The following is an 18261-nucleotide window of genomic DNA, read 5'->3' as shown; positions in this document are numbered from 1 at the left end:
TGATAGTTTCCGAGATATCCACGTTCATACTTACGATTTTTTGAAGTTTGTGGGCGGTTTATGGGTGTTAGGGTGGGCTCGGCTAGTGATCCTGATCAAGAAATTATATACTTTATGGGGTCGGAAACGCCTCCTTTTGCCTGTTTCCGACGAAACTAGTATACCCCTTTACTCTACGAGTAACGGGTATAATACCAAGGAAGAGCGCTATAGTCGAGTACCTCGACTATCAGATACCCGTTACTCAGCTAAATAGAGATATGCAAGTAGCAAAGCGAGATTAAAATGCGCCACCTACCGGCGGTATACAGATTTAAGCGTTATGGGCGTTAGAGTGGGCGTGGCAAATTTTTTTTTGGACCGATCGATAGGTAATGACGATACCAATACATTTCAGTTAAAATTTTTTATCTAGCATAAAAATTGTGCGCACCACAGGTTTTCGCGGTTTGTGGGCGTTAGAGCGTATAAGGCTACGGAATCTAAATCTGAAATCCCAATTCTCTATCTTTGATAGTTTCCGAGATAGCCACGTTCATATTTACGATTTTTTGAAGTTTGTGGGCGGTTTATGGGCGTTAGGGTGGGCGTGGCAAACTTTTTTTTGGGTCAATCGATAGGTATTGATGAAAACATTACATATCAGTTAAAATTTTTTATCTATCATACAAATTGTGGTAGAAGTGTAGTCATCCTGATCAAGAATATATATACTTTATGGGGTCGGAAACGCTTCCTTCTGCCTGTTACATACTTTCCGACGAATCTAGTATACCCTTTTACTTTACGAGTAACGGGTATCATAACAAGGAAGAACGCTATAGTCGAGTACCTCGACTATCAGATACCGGTTACGCAGCTAAATAGAGATATGCAAGTAGCAAAGCGAGATTAAAATGCGCCACCTATCGGCGGTATACAGATTTAAGCGTTATGGGCGTTAGAGTGGGCGTGGCAAATTTTTTTTTGGACCAATCGATAGGTAATGACGAGACCAATACATTTCAGTTAAAATTTTTTATCTAGCATAAAAATTGTGCGCCTCACAGGTTCTCGCGGTTTGTGGGCGTTAGAGTGGGCGTGGCATATTCGCGTAACAAACTTGCGCTGCGTATAAGGCTACGGAATCTAAATCTGAAATCCCAATTCTCTATCTTTGATAGTTTCCGAGATATCCACGTTCATACTTACGATTTTTTGAAGTTTGTGGGCGGTTTATGGGCGTTAGGGTGGGCTCGGCTAGTGATCCTGATCAAGAAATTATATACTTTTTGGGGTCGGAAACGCTTCCTTCTGCCTGTTACATACTTTCCGAAGAATCTAGTATACCCTTTTACTCTACGAGTAACGGGTATAATACCAAGGAAGAACGCTAAAGTCGAGTACCTCGACTATCAGATACGCAGCTAAATAGAGATATGCAAGTAGCAAAGCGAGATGAAAATGCGCCACCTACCGGCGGTATACAGATTTAAGCGTTATGGGAGTTAGAGTGGCCGTGGAAAATTTTTTTTTTGGCCAATCGATAGGTATTGACGAGACCAATACATTTCAGTTAAAATTTCTTATCTAGCATAAAAATTGTGAGCATCACAGGTTTCCGCGGTTTGTGGGCGTTAGAGGGGGCGTGGCATATTCGCGTAACAAACTTGCGCTGCGTATAAGGCTACGGAATCTAAATCTGAAATCCCAATTCTCTATCTTTGATAGTTTCCGAGATATCCACGTTCATATTTACGATTTTTTGAAGTTTGTGGGCGGTTTATGGGCGTTAGGGTGGGCGTGGCAAACTTTTTTTTGGGTCAATCGATAGGTATTGATGAAAACATTACATATCAGTTAAAATTTTTTATCTATCATACAAATTGTGGTAGAAGTGTAGTCATCCTGATCAAGAATATATATACTTTATGGGGTCGGAAACGCTTCCTTCTGCCTGTTACATACTTTCCGACGAATCTAGTATACCCTTTTACTCTACGAGTAACGGGTATCATAACAAGGAAGAACGCTATAGTCGAGTACCTCGACTATCAGATACCGGTTACGCAGCTAAATAGAGATATGCAAGTAGCAAAGCGAGATTAAAATGCGCCACCTATCGGCGGTATACAGATTTAAGCGTTATGGGCGTTAGAGTGGGCGTGGCAAATTTTTTTTTGGACCAATCGATAGGTAATGACGAGACCAATACATTTCAGTTAAAATTTTTTATCTAGCATAAAAATTGTGCGCCTCACAGGTTCTCGCGGTTTGTGGGCGTTAGAGTGGGCGTGGCATATTCGCGTAACAAACTTGCGCTGCGTATAAGGCTACGGAATCTAAATCTGAAATCCCAATTCTCTATCTTTGATAGTTTCCGAGATATCCACGTTCATACTTACGATTTTTTGAAGTTTGTGGGCGGTTTATGGGCGTTAGGGTGGGCTCGGCTAGTGATCCTGATCAAGAAATTATATACTTTATGGGGTCGGAAACGCCTCCTTTTGCCTGTTTCCGACGAAACTAGTATACCCCTTTACTCTACGAGTAACGGGTATAATACCAAGGAAGAGCGCTATAGTCGAGTACCTCGACTATCAGATACCCGTTACTCAGCTAAATAGAGATATGCAAGTAGCAAAGCGAGATTAAAATGCGCCACCTACCGGCGGTATACAGATTTAAGCGTTATGGGCGTTAGAGTGGGCGTGGCAAATTTTTTTTTGGACCGATCGATAGGTAATGACGATACCAATACATTTCAGTTAAAATTTTTTATCTAGCATAAAAATTGTGCGCACCACAGGTTTTCGCGGTTTGTGGGCGTTAGAGCGTATAAGGCTACGGAATCTAAATCTGAAATCCCAATTCTCTATCTTTGATAGTTTCCGAGATAGCCACGTTCATATTTACGATTTTTTGAAGTTTGTGGGCGGTTTATGGGCGTTAGGGTGGGCGTGGCAAACTTTTTTTTGGGTCAATCGATAGGTATTGATGAAAACATTACATATCAGTTAAAATTTTTTATCTATCATACAAATTGTGGTAGAAGTGTAGTCATCCTGATCAAGAATATATATACTTTATGGGGTCGGAAACGCTTCCTTCTGCCTGTTACATACTTTCCGACGAATCTAGTATACCCTTTTACTTTACGAGTAACGGGTATCATAACAAGGAAGAACGCTATAGTCGAGTACCTCGACTATCAGATACCGGTTACGCAGCTAAATAGAGATATGCAAGTAGCAAAGCGAGATTAAAATGCGCCACCTATCGGCGGTATACAGATTTAAGCGTTATGGGCGTTAGAGTGGGCGTGGCAAATTTTTTTTTGGACCAATCGATAGGTAATGACGAGACCAATACATTTCAGTTAAAATTTTTTATCTAGCATAAAAATTGTGCGCCTCACAGGTTCTCGCGGTTTGTGGGCGTTAGAGTGGGCGTGGCATATTCGCGTAACAAACTTGCGCTGCGTATAAGGCTACGGAATCTAAATCTGAAATCCCAATTCTCTATCTTTGATAGTTTCCGAGATATCCACGTTCATACTTACGATTTTTTGAAGTTTGTGGGCGGTTTATGGGCGTTAGGGTGGGCTCGGCTAGTGATCCTGATCAAGAAATTATATACTTTTTGGGGTCGGAAACGCTTCCTTCTGCCTGTTACATACTTTCCGAAGAATCTAGTATACCCTTTTACTCTACGAGTAACGGGTATAATACCAAGGAAGAACGCTAAAGTCGAGTACCTCGACTATCAGATACGCAGCTAAATAGAGATATGCAAGTAGCAAAGCGAGATGAAAATGCGCCACCTACCGGCGGTATACAGATTTAAGCGTTATGGGAGTTAGAGTGGCCGTGGAAAATTTTTTTTTTGGCCAATCGATAGGTATTGACGAGACCAATACATTTCAGTTAAAATTTCTTATCTAGCATAAAAATTGTGAGCATCACAGGTTTCCGCGGTTTGTGGGCGTTAGAGGGGGCGTGGCATATTCGCGTAACAAACTTGCGCTGCGTATAAGGCTACGGAATCTAAATCTGAAATCCCAATTCTCTATCTTTGATAGTTTCCGAGATATCCACGTTCATATTTACGATTTTTTGAAGTTTGTGGGCGGTTTATGGGCGTTAGGGTGGGCGTGGCAAACTTTTTTTTGGGTCAATCGATAGGTATTGATGAGAACATTACATTTCAGTTAAAATTTTTTATCTAGCATAAAAATTGTGGTAGTAGTGTAGTGATCCTGATCAAGAATATATATACTTTATGGGGTCGAAAACGCTTCCTTCTGCCTGTTACATACTTTCCGACGAATCTAGTATACCCTTTTACTCTACGAGTAACGGGTATCATAACAAGAAAGAACGCTATAGTCGAGTACCTCGACTATCAGATACCGGTTACGCAGCTAAATAGAGATATGCAAGTAGCAAAGCGAGATTAAAATGCGCCACCTACCGGCGGTATACAGATTTAAGCGTTATGGGCGTTAGAGTGGGCGTGGCAAATTTTTTTTTGGACCGATCGATAGGTAATGACGATACCAATACATTTCAGTTAAAATTTTTTATCTAGCATAAAAATTGTGCGCACCACAGGTTTTCGCGGTTTGTGGGCGTTAGAGCGTATAAGGCTACGGAATCTAAATCTGAAATCCCAATTCTCTATCTTTGATAGTTTCCGAGATAGCCACGTTCATATTTACGATTTTTTGAAGTTTGTGGGCGGTTTATGGGCGTTAGGGTGGGCGTGGCAAACTTTTTTTTGGGTCAATCGATAGGTATTGATGAAAACATTACATATCAGTTAAAATTTTTTATCTATCATACAAATTGTGGTAGAAGTGTAGTCATCCTGATCAAGAATATATATACTTTATGGGGTCGGAAACGCTTCCTTCTGCCTGTTACATACTTTCCGACGAATCTAGTATACCCTTTTACTTTACGAGTAACGGGTATCATAACAAGGAAGAACGCTATAGTCGAGTACCTCGACTATCAGATACCGGTTACGCAGCTAAATAGAGATATGCAAGTAGCAAAGCGAGATTAAAATGCGCCACCTATCGCCGGTATACAGATTTAAGCGTTATGGGCGTTAGAGTGGGCGTGGCAAATTTTTTTTTGGACCAATCGATAGGTAATGACGAGACCAATACATTTCAGTTAAAATTTTTTATCTAGCATAAAAATTGTGCGCCTCACAGGTTCTCGCGGTTTGTGGGCGTTAGAGTGGGCGTGGCATATTCGCGTAACAAACTTGCGCTGCGTATAAGGCTACGGAATCTAAATCTGAAATCCCAATTCTCTATCTTTGATAGTTTCCGAGATATCCACGTTCATACTTACGATTTTTTGAAGTTTGTGGGCGGTTTATGGGCGTTAGGGTGGGCTCGGCTAGTGATCCTGATCAAGAAATTATATACTTTTTGGGGTCGGAAACGCTTCCTTCTGCCTGTTACATACTTTCCGAAGAATCTAGTATACCCTTTTACTCTACGAGTAACGAGTATAATACCAAGGAAGAACGCTAAAGTCGAGTACCTCGACTATCAGATACGCAGCTAAATAGAGATATGCAAGTAGCAAAGCGAGATGAAAATGCGCCACCTACCGGCGGTATACAGATTTAAGCGTTATGGGAGTTAGAGTGGCCGTGGAAAATTTTTTTTTTGGCCAATCGATAGGTATTGACGAGACCAATACATTTCAGTTAAAATATCTTATCTAGCATAAAAATTGTGAGCATCACAGGTTTCCGCGGTTTGTGGGCGTTAGAGGGGGCGTGGCATATTCGCGTAACAAACTTGCGCTGCGTATAAGGCTACGGAATCTAAATCTGAAATCCCAATTCTCTATCTTTGATAGTTTCCGAGATATCCACGTTCATATTTACGATTTTTTGAAGTTTGTGGGCGGTTTATGGGCGTTAGGGTGGGCGTGGCAAACTTTTTTTTGGGTCAATCGATAGGTATTGATGAGAACATTACATTTCAGTTAAAATTTTTTATCTAGCATAAAAATTGTGGTAGTAGTGTAGTGATCCTGATCAAGAATATATATACTTTATGGGGTCGAAAACGCTTCCTTCTGCCTGTTACATACTTTCCGACGAATCTAGTATACCCTTTTACTCTACGAGTAACGGGTATCATAACAAGAAAGAACGCTATAGTCGAGTACCTCGACTATCAGATACCGGTTACGCAGCTAAATAGAGATATGCAAGTAGCAAAGCGAGATTAAAGTGCGCCACCTATCGGCGGTATACAGATTTATGCGTTATGGGCGTTAGAGTGGGCGTGCCAAATTTTTTTTGGACCAATCGATAGGTAATGACGAGACCAATACATTTCAGTTAAAATTTTTTATCTAGCATAAAAATTGTGCGCGTCACGGGTTTTCGCGGTTTGTGGGCGTTAGAGTGGGCGTGGCATATTCGCGTAACAAACTTGCGCTGCGTATAAGGCTACGGAATCTAGATCTGAAATCCCAATTCTCTATCTTTGATAGTTTCCGAGATATCCACGTTCATATTTACGATTTTTTGAAGTTTGTGGGCGGTTTATGGGCGTTAGGGTGGGCGTGGCAAACTTTTTTTTAGGTCAATCGATAGGTATTGATGAGAACATTACATTTCAGTTAAAATTTTTTATCTAGCATAAAAATTGTGGTAGTAGTGTAGTGATCCTGATCAAGAATATATATACTTTATGGGGTCGGAAACGCTTCCTTCTGCGTGTTACATACTTTCCGACGAATCTAGTACGAGTAACGGGTATAATAACAAGGAAGAACGCTATAGTCGAGTACCTCGACTATCAGATACCCGTTACTCAGCTAAATAGAGATATGCAAGTAGCAAAGCGAGATTAAAATGCGCCACCTACCGGCGGTATACAGATTTAAGCGTTATGGGAGTTGGAGTGGGCGTGGCAAATTTTTTTTTTGACCAATCGATAGGTATTGACGAGACCAATACATTTCAGTTAAAATTTCTTATCTAGCATAAAAATTGTGGGCATCACAGGTTTCCGCGTTTTGTGGGCGTTAGATAGGGCGTGGCATATTCGCGTAACAAACTTGCGTTTGTTTTTATCTAGCATAAAAATTGTGTGCCTCACAGGTTTTCGCGGTTTGTGGGCGTTAGATTGGGCGTGGCATATTCGCGTAACAAACTTGCGCTGCGTATAAGGCTACGGAATCTAAATCTGAAATCCCAATTCTCTATCTTTGATAGTTTCCGAGATATCCACGTTCATATTTACGATTTTTTGAAGTTTGTGGTCGGTTTATGGGCGTTAGGGTGGGCTCGGCTAGTGATCCTGATCAAGAATATATATACTTTATGGGGTCGGAAACGCTTCCTTCTGCCTGTTACATACATGACGAATCTAGTATACCCTTTTACTCTACGAGTAACGGGTATAATAACAAGTAAGAACGCTATAGTCGAGTACCTCGACTGTCAGATACCCGTTACTCAGCTAAATAGAGCTATGCAAGTAGCAAAGCGAGATTAAAATGCGCCACCTACCGGCGGTATACAGATTTAAGCGTTATGGGCGTTAGAGTGTTCGTGGCAAATTTTTTTTTTGACCAATCGATAGGTAATGACGAGACCAATACATTTCAGTTAAAATTTTTTATCTAGCATAAAAATTGTGCGCGTCACAGGTTTTCGCGGTTTGTGGGCGTTAGAGTGGGCGTGGCATATTCGCGTAACAAACTTGAGCTGCGTATAAGGCTACGGAATCTAAATCTGAAATCCCAATTCTCTATCTATGATAGTTTCCGAGATATCCACGTTCATATTTACGATTTTTTGAAGTTTGTGGGCGGTTTATGGGCGTTAGGGTGGGCGTGGCAAACTTTTTTTTGGGTCAATCGATAGGTATTGATGAGAAGATTACATTTAAGTTAAAATTTTTTATCTAGCATAAAAATTGTGGTAGTAGTGTAGTGATCCTGATCAAGAATATATATACTTTATGGGGTCGGAAACGCTTCCTTCTGCCTGTTACATACTTTCCGACGAATGTTGTATACCCTTTTACTCTACGAGTAACGGGTATAATAACAAGGAAGAACGCTATAGTCGAGTACCTCGACTATCAGATACCCGTTACGCAGCTAAATAGAGATATGCAAGTAGCAAAGCGAGATTAAAATGCGCCACCTATCGGCGGTATACAGATTTAAGCGTTGTGGGCGTTAGAGTGGGCGTGGCATATTCGCGTAACAAACTTGCGCTGCGTATAAGGCTACGGAATCTAAATCTGAAATCCCAATTCTCTATCTTTGATAGTTTCCGAGATATCCACGTTCATATTTACGATTTTTTGAAGTTTGTGGTCGGTTTATGGGCGTTAGGGTGGGCTCGGCTAGTGATCCTGATCAAGAATATATATACTTTATGGGATCGAAAACGCTTCCTTCTGCCTGTTACATACTTTCCGACGAATCTAGTATACCCTTTTACTCTACGAGTAACGGGTATAATAACAAGGAAGAACGCTAAAGTCGAGTACCTCGACTACCAGATACCCGTTACTCAGCTAAATAGAGATATGCAAGTAGCAAAGCGAGATTAAAATGCGCCACCTACCGGCGGTATACAGATTTAAGCGTTATGGGAGTTGGAGTGGGCGTGGCAAATTTTTTTTTGACCAATCGATAGGTATTGACGAGACCAATACATTTCAGTTAAAATTTCTTATCTAGCATAAAAATTGTGGGCATTACAGGTTTCCGCGTTATGTGGGCGTTAGATAGGGCGTGGCATATTCGCGTAACAAACTTGCGCTGCGTATAAGGCTACGGAATCTAAATCTGAAATCCCAATTCTCTATCTTTGATAGTTTCCGAGATATCCACGTTCATACTTACGATTTTTTGAAGTTTGTGGGCGGTTTATGGGCGTTAGGGTGGGCTCGGCTAGTGATCCTGATCAAGAAATTATATACTTTATGGGGTCGGAAACGCTTCCTTCTGCCTGTTACATACTTTCCGACGAATCTAGTATACCCTTTAACTCTACGAGTAACGGGTATAATAACAAGGAAGAACGCTATAGTCGAGTACCTCGACTATCAGATACCCGTTACGCAGCTTAATAGAGATATGCAAGTAGCAAAGCGAGATTAAAATGCGCCACCTATCGGCGGTATACAGATTTAAGCGTTGTGGGCGTTAGAGTGGGCGTGGCATATTCGCGTAACAAACTTGCGCTGCGTATAAGGCTACGGAATCTAAATCTGAAATCCCAATTCTCTATCTTTGATAGTTTCCGAGATATCCACGTTCATATTTACGATTTTTTGAAGTTTGTGGTCGGTTTATGGGCGTTAGGGTGGGCTCGGCTAGTGATCCTGATCAAGAATATATATACTTTATGGGATCGGAAACGCTTCCTTCTGCCTGTTACATACTTTCCGACGAATCTAGTATACCCTTTTACTCTACGAGTAACGGGTATAATAACAAGGAAGAACGCTAAAGTCGAGTACCTCGACTACCAGATACCCGTTACTCAGCTAAATAGAGATATGCAAGTAGCAAAGCGAGATTAAAATGCGCCACCTACCGGCGGTATACAGATTTAAGCGTTATGGGAGTTGGAGTGGGCGTGGCAAATTTTTTTTTTGACCAATCGATAGGTATTGACGAGACCAATACATTTCAGTTAAAATTTCTTATCTAGCATAAAAATTGTGGGCATCACAGGTTTCCGCGTTTTGTGGGCGTTAGATAGGGCGTGGCATATTCGCGTAACAAACTTGCGCTGCGTATAAGGCTACGGAATCTAAATCTGAAATCCCAATTCTCTATCTTTGATAGTTTCCGAGATATCCACGTTCATACTTACGATTTTTTGAAGTTTGTGGGCGGTTTATGGGCGTTAGGGTGGGCTCGGCTAGTGATCCTGATCAAGAAATTATATACTTTATGGGGTCGGAAACGCTTCCTTCTGCCTGTTACATACTTTCCGACGAATCTAGTATACCCTTTTACTCTACGAGTAACGGGTATAATAACAAGGAAGAACGCTAAAGTCGAGTACCTCGACTATCAGATACCCGTTACGCAGCTAAATAGAGATATGCAAGTAGCAAAGCGAGATTAAAATGCGCCACCTACCGGCGGTATACAGATTTAAGCGTTATGGGCGTTAGAGTGGTCGTGGCAAATTTTTTTTTGGACCAATCGATAGGTAATGACGAGACCAATCATTTCAGTTAAAATTTCTTATCTAGCATAAAAATTGTGAGCATCACAGGTTTCCGCGGTTTGTGGGCGTTAGAGGGGGCGTGGCATATTCGCGTAACAAACTTGCGCTGCGTATAAGGCTACGGAATCTAAATCTGAAATCCCAATTCTCTATCTTTGATAGTTTCCGAGATATCCACGTTCATACTTACGATTTTTTGAAGTTTGTGGGCGGTTTATGGGCGTTAGGGTGGGCTCGGCTAGTGATCCTGATCAAGAAATTATATACTTTATGGGGTCGGAAACGCTTCCTTCTGCCTGTTACATACTTTCCGACGAATCTAGTATACCCTTTTACTCTACGAGTAACGGGTATAATAACAAGGAAGAACGCTAAAGTCGAGTACCTCGACTATCAGATACCCGATACGCAGCTAAATAGAGATATGCAAGTAGCAAAGCGAGATTAAAATGCGCCACCTACCGGCGGTATACAGATTTAAGCGTTATGGGCGTTAGAGTGGTCGTGGCAAATTTTTTTTTGGACCAATCGATAGGTAATGACGAGACCAATCATTTCAGTTAAAATTTCTTATCTAGCATAAAAATTGTGAGCATCACAGGTTTCCGCGGTTTGTGGGCGTTAGAGGGGGCGTGGCATATTCGCGTAACAAACTTGCGCTGCGTATAAGGCTACGGAATCTAAATCTGAAATCCCAATTCTCTATCTTTTGATAGTTTCCGAGATATCCACGTTCATATTTACGATTTTTTGAAGTTTGTGGGCGGTTTATGGGCGTTAGGGTGGGCGTGGCAAACTTTTTTTTGGGTCAGTCGATAGGTATTGATGAAAACATTACATATCAGTTAAAATTTTTTATCTATCATACAAATTGTGGTAGAAGTGTAGTCATCCTGATCAAGAATATATATACTTTATGGGGTCGGAAACGCTTCCTTCTGCCTGTTACATACTTTCCGACGAATCTAGTATACCCTTTTACTCTACGAGTAACGGGTATCATAACAAGGAAGAACGCTATAGTCGAGTACCTCGACTATCAGATACCGGTTACTCAGCTAAATAGAGATATGCAAGTAGCAAAGCGAGATTAAAATGCGCCACCTATCGGCGGTATACAGATTTAAGCGTTATGGGCGTTAGAGTGGGCGTGGCAAATTTTTTTTGGACCAATCGATAGGTAATGACGAGACCAATACATTTCAGTTAAAATTTTTTATCTAGCATAAAAATTGTGCGCCTCACAGGTTCTCGCGGTTTGTGGGCGTTAGAGTGGGCGTGGCATATTCGCGTAACAAACTTGCGCTGCGTATAAGGCTACGGAATCTAAATCTGAAATCCCAATTCTCTATCTTTGATAGTTTCCGAGATATCCACGTTCATATTTACGATTTTTTTAAGTTTGTGGGCGGTTTATGGGCGTTAGGGTGGGCTCGGCTAGGGATCCTGATCAAGAAATTATATACTTTATGGGGTCGGAAACGCTTCCTTCTGCCTGTTACATACTTTCCGACGAATCTAGTATACCCTTTAACTGTACGAGTAACGGGTATAATAACAAGGAAGAACGCTAAAGTCGAGTACCTCGACTATCAGATACCCGTTACGCAGCTAAATAGAGATATGCAAGTAGCAAAGCGAGATGAAAATGCGCCACCTACCGGCGGTATACAGATTTAAGCGTTATGGGAGTTAGAGTGGCCGTGGAAAATTTTTTTTTTGGCCAATCGATAGGTATTGACGAGACCAATACATTTCAGTTAAAATTTCTTATCTAGCATAAAAATTGTGAGCATCACAGGTTTCCGCGGTTTGTGGGCGTTAGAGGGGGCGTGGCATATTCGCGTAACAAGCTTGCGCTGCGTATAAGGCTACGGAATCTAAATCTGAAATCCCAATTCTCTATCTTTGATAGTTTCCGAGATATCCACATTCATATTAACGATTTTTTGAAGTTTGTGGGCGGTTTATGGGCGTTAGGGTGGGCGTGGCAAACTTTTTTTTGGGTCAATCGATAGGTATTGATGAGAACATTACATTTCAGTTAAAATTTTTTATCTAGCATAAAAATTGTGGTAGTAGTGTAGTGATCCTGATCAAGAATATATATACTTTATGGGGTCGGAAACGCTTCCTTCTGCCTGTTACATACTTTCCGACGAATCTAGTATACCCTTTTACTCTACGAGTAACGGGTATCATAACAAGGAAGAACGCTATAGTCGAGTACCTCGACTATCAGATACCGGTTACGCAGCTAAATAGAGATATGCAAGTAGCAAAGCGAGATTAAAGTGCGCCACCTATCGGCGGTATACAGATTTAAGCGTTATGGGCGTTAGAGTGGGCGTGGCAAATTTTTTTTGGACCAATCGATAGGTAATGACGAGACCAATACATTTCAGTTAAAATTTTTTATCTAGCATAAAAATTGTGCGCGTCACGGGTTTTCGCGGTTTGTGGGCGTTAGAGTGGGCGTGGCATATTCGCGTAACAAACTTGCGCTGCGTATAAGGCTACGGAATCTAGATATGAAATCCCAATTCTCTATCTTTGATAGTTTCCGAGATATCCACGTTCATATTTACGATTTTTTGAAGTTTGTGGGCGGTTTATGGGCGTTAGGGTGGGCTCGGCTAGGGATCCTGATCAAGAAATTATATACTTTATGGGGTCGGAAACGCTTCCTTCTGCCTGTTACATACTTTCCGACGAATCTAGTATACCCTTTAACTGTACGAGTAACGGGTATAATAACAAGGAAGAACGCTAAAGTCGAGTACCTCGACTATCAGATACCCGTTACGCAGCTAAATAGAGATATGCAAGTAGCAAAGCGAGATGAAAATGCGCCACCTACCGGCGGTATACAGATTTAAGCGTTATGGGAGTTAGAGTGGCCGTGGAAAATTTTTTTTTTGGCCAATCGATAGGTATTGACGAGACCAATACATTTCAGTTAAAATTTCTTATCTAGCATAAAAATTGTGAGCATCACAGGTTTCCGCGGTTTGTGGGCGTTAGAGGGGGCGTGGCATATTCGCGTAACAAGCTTGCGCTGCGTATAAGGCTACGGAATCTAAATCTGAAATCCCAATTCTCTATCTTTGATAGTTTCCGAGATATCCACATTCATATTAACGATTTTTTGAAGTTTGTGGGCGGTTTATGGGCGTTAGGGTGGGCGTGGCAAACTTTTTTTTGGGTCAATCGATAGGTATTGATGAGAACATTACATTTCAGTTAAAATTTTTTATCTAGCATAAAAATTGTGGTAGTAGTGTAGTGATCCTGATCAAGAATATATATACTTTATGGGGTCGGAAACGCTTCCTTCTGCCTGTTACATACTTTCCGACGAATCTAGTATACCCTTTTACTCTACGAGTAACGGGTATCATAACAAGGAAGAACGCTATAGTCGAGTACCTCGACTATCAGATACCGGTTACGCAGCTAAATAGAGATATGCAAGTAGCAAAGCGAGATTAAAGTGCGCCACCTATCGGCGGTATACAGATTTAAGCGTTATGGGCGTTAGAGTGGGCGTGGCAAATTTTTTTTGGACCAATCGATAGGTAATGACGAGACCAATACATTTCAGTTAAAATTTTTTATCTAGCATAAAAATTGTGCGCGTCACGGGTTTTCGCGGTTTGTGGGCGTTAGAGTGGGCGTGGCATATTCGCGTAACAAACTTGCGCTGCGTATAAGGCTACGGAATCTAGATATGAAATCCCAATTCTCTATCTTTGATAGTTTCCGAGATATCCACGTTCATATTTACGATTTTTTGAAGTTTGTGGGCGGTTTATGGGCGTTAGGGTGGGCGTGGCAAACTTTTTTTTAGGTCAATCGATAGGTATTGATGAGAACATTACATTTCAGTTAAAATTTTTTATCTAGCATAAAAATTGTGGTAGTAGTGTAGTGATCCTGATCAAGAATATATATACTTTATGGGGTTGGAAACGCTTCCTTCTGCCTGTTACATACTCTCCGACAAATCTAGTATACCCTTTTACTCTACGAGTAACGGGTATAATAACAAGGAAGAACGCTATAGTCGAGTACCTCGACTATCAGATACCGGTTACGCAGCTAAATAGAGATATGCAAGTAGCAAAGCGAGATTAAAATGCGCCACCTATCGGCGGTATACAGATTTAAGCGTTATGGGCGTTAGAGTGGGCGTGGCAAATTTTTTTTGGACCAATCGATAGGTAATGACGAGACCAATACATTTCAGTTAAAATTTTTTATCTAGCATAAAAATTGTGGTAGTAGTGTAGTAATCCTGATCAAGAATATATATACTTTATGGGGTCGGAAACGCTTCCTTCTGCCTGTTACATACTTTCCGACGAATCTAGTATACCCTTTTACTCTACGAGTAACGGGTATAATAACAAGGAAGAACGCTATAGTCGAGTACCTCGACAATCAGATACCGGTTACGCAGCTAAATAGAGATATGCAAGTAGCAAAGCGAGATTAAAATGCGCCACCTATCGGCGGTATACAGATTTAAGCGTTATGGGCGTTAGAGTGGGCGTGGCAAATTTTTTTTGGACCGATCGATAGGTAATGACGAGACCAATACATTTCAGTTAAAATTTTTATCTAGCATACAAATTGTGCGCGTCACAGGTTTTCGCGGTTTGTGGGCGTTAGAGTGGGCGTGGCATATTCGCGTAACAAACTTGCGCTGCGTATAAGGCTACGGAATCTAAATCTGAAATCCCAATTCTATATCTTTGATAGTTTCCGAGATATCCACGTTCATATCTACGATTTTTTGAAGTTTGTGGGCGGTTTATGGGCGTTAGGGTGGGCGTGGCAAACTTTTTTTAGGTCAATCGATAGGTATTGATGAGAACATTACATTTCAGTTAAAATTTTTTATCTAGCATAAAAATTGTGGTAGTAGTGTAGTGATCCTGATCAAGAATATATATACTTTATGGGGTTGGAAACGCTTCCTTCTGCCTGTTACATACTCTCCGACAAATCTAGTATACCCTTTTACTCTACGAGTAACGGGTATAATAACAAGGAAGAACGCTATAGTCGAGTACCTCGACTATCAGATACCGGTTACGCAGCTAAATAGAGATATGCAAGTAGCAAAGCGAGATTAAAATGCGCCACCTATTGGCGGTATACAGATTTAAGCGTTATGGGCGTTAGAGTGGGCGTGGCAAATTTTTTTGTACCAATCGATAGGTAATGACGAGACCAATACATTTCAGTTAAAATTTTTTATCTAGCATAAAAATTGTGCGCGTCACGGGTTTTCGCGGTTTGTGGGCGTTAGAGTGGGCGTGGCATATTCTCGTAACAAACTTGCGCTGCGTATAAGGCTACGGAATCTAGATCTGAAATCCCAATTCTCTATCTTTGATAGTTTCCGAGATATCCACGTTCATATTTACGATTTTTTGAAGTTTGTGGGCGGTTTATGGGCGTTAGGGTGGGCGTGGCAAACTTTTTTTTAGGTCAATCGATAGGTATTGATGAGAACATTACATTTCAGTTAAAATTTTTTATCTAGCATAAAAATTGTGGTAGTAGTGTAGTGATCCTGATCAAGAATATATATACTTTATGGGGTCGGAAACGCTTCCTTCTGCCTGTTACATACTCTCCGACAAATCTAGTATACCCTTTTACTCTACGAGTAACGGGTATAATAACAAGGAAGAACGCTATAGTCGAGTACCTCGACTATCAGATACCGGTTACGCAGCTAAATAGAGATATGCAAGTAGCAAAGCGAGATTAAAATGCGCCACCTATCGGCGGTATACAGATTTAAGCGTTATGGGCGTTAGAGTGGGCGTGGCAAATTTTTTTTGGACCAATCGATAGGTAATGACGAGACCAATACATTTCAGTTAAAATTTTTTATCTAGCATAAAAATTGTGGTAGTAGTGTAGTGATCCTGATCAAGAATATATATACTTTATGGGGTTGGAAACGCTTCCTTCTGCCTGTTACATACTCTCCGACAAATCTAGTATACCCTTTTACTCTACGAGTAACGGGTATAATAACAAGGAAGAACGCTATAGTCGAGTACCTCGACTATCAGATACCGGTTACGCAGCTAAATAGAGATATGCAAGTAGCAAAGCGAGATTAAAATGCGCCACCTATTGGCGGTATACAGATTTAAGCGTTATGGGCGTTAGAGTGGGCGTGGCAAATTTTTTTTGTACCAATCGATAGGTAATGACGAGACCAATACATTTCAGTTAAAATTTTTTATCTAGCATAAAAATTGTGCGCGTCACGGGTTTTCGCGGTTTGTGGGCGTTAGAGTGGGCGTGGCATATTCTCGTAACAAACTTGCGCTGCGTATAAGGCTACGGAATCTAGATCTGAAATCCCAATTCTCTATCTTTGATAGTTTCCGAGATATCCACGTTCATATTTACGATTTTTTGAAGTTTGTGGGCGGTTTATGGGCGTTAGGGTGGGCGTGGCAAACTTTTTTTTAGGTCAATCGATAGGTATTGATGAGAACATTACATTTCAGTTAAAATTTTTTATCTAGCATAAAAATTGTGGTAGTAGTGTAGTGATCCTGATCAAGAATATATATACTTTATGGGGTCGGAAACGCTTCCTTCTGCCTGTTACATACTCTCCGACAAATCTAGTATACCCTTTTACTCTACGAGTAACGGGTATAATAACAAGGAAGAACGCTATAGTCGAGTACCTCGACTATCAGATACCGGTTACGCAGCTAAATAGAGATATGCAAGTAGCAAAGCGAGATTAAAATGCGCCACCTATCGGCGGTATACAGATTTAAGCGTTATGGGCGTTAGAGTGGGCGTGGCAAATTTTTTTTGGACCAATCGATAGGTAATGACGAGACCAATACATTTCAGTTAAAATTTTTTATCTAGCATAAAAATTGTGGTAGTAGTGTAGTAATCCTGATCAAGAATATATATACTTTATGGGGTCGGAAACGCTTCCTTCTGCCTGTTACATACTTTCCGACGAATCTAGTATACCCTTTTACTCTACGAGTAACGGGTATAATAACAAGGAAGAACGCTATAGTCGAGTACCTCGACAATCAGATACCGGTTACGCAGCTAAATAGAGATATGCAAGTAGCAAAGCGAGATTAAAATGCGCCACCTATCGGCGGTATACAGATTTAAGCGTTATGGGCGTTAGAGTGGGCGTGGCAAATTTTTTTTGGACCGATCGATAGGTAATGACGAGACCAATACATTTCAGTTAAAATTTTTATCTAGCATAAAAATTGTGCGCGTCACAGGTTTTCGCGGTTTGTGGGCGTTAGAGTGGGCGTGGCATATTCGCGTAACAAACTTGCGCTGCGTATAAGGCTACGGAATCTAAATCTGAAATCCCAATTCTATATCTTTGATAGTTTCCGAGATATCCACGTTCATATTTACGATTTTTTGAAGTTTGTGGGCGGTTTATGGGCGTTAGGGTGGGCGTGGCAAACTTTTTTTAGGTCAATCGATAGGTATTGATGAGAACATTACATTTCAGTTAAAATTTTTTATCTAGCATAAAAATTGTGGTAGTAGTGTAGTGATCCTGATCAAGAATATATATACTTTATGGGGTTGGAAACGCTTCCTTCTGCCTGTTACATACTCTCCGACAAATCTAGTATACCCTTTTACTCTACGAGTAACGGGTATAATAACAAGGAAGAACGCTATAGTCGAGTACCTCGACTATCAGATACCGGTTACGCAGCTAAATAGAGATATGCAAGTAGCAAAGCGAGATTAAAATGCGCCACCTATTGGCGGTATACAGATTTAAGCGTTATGGGCGTTAGAGTGGGCGTGGCAAATTTTTTTTGGACCAATCGATAGGTAATGACGAGACCAATACATTTCAGTTAAAATTTTTTATCTAGCATAAAAATTGTGGTAGTAGTGTAGTAATCCTGATCAAGAATATATATACTTTATGGGGTCGGAAACGCTTCCTTCTGCCTGTTACATACTTTCCGACGAATCTAGTAT

The sequence above is a fragment of the Drosophila suzukii genome, chromosome Y, assembly GCF_043229965.1.
Source record: "Drosophila suzukii chromosome Y, CBGP_Dsuzu_IsoJpt1.0, whole genome shotgun sequence".
Classification (NCBI taxonomy): domain Eukaryota; kingdom Metazoa; phylum Arthropoda; class Insecta; order Diptera; family Drosophilidae; genus Drosophila; species Drosophila suzukii.
This window is presented reverse-complemented; position numbering follows the sequence as displayed.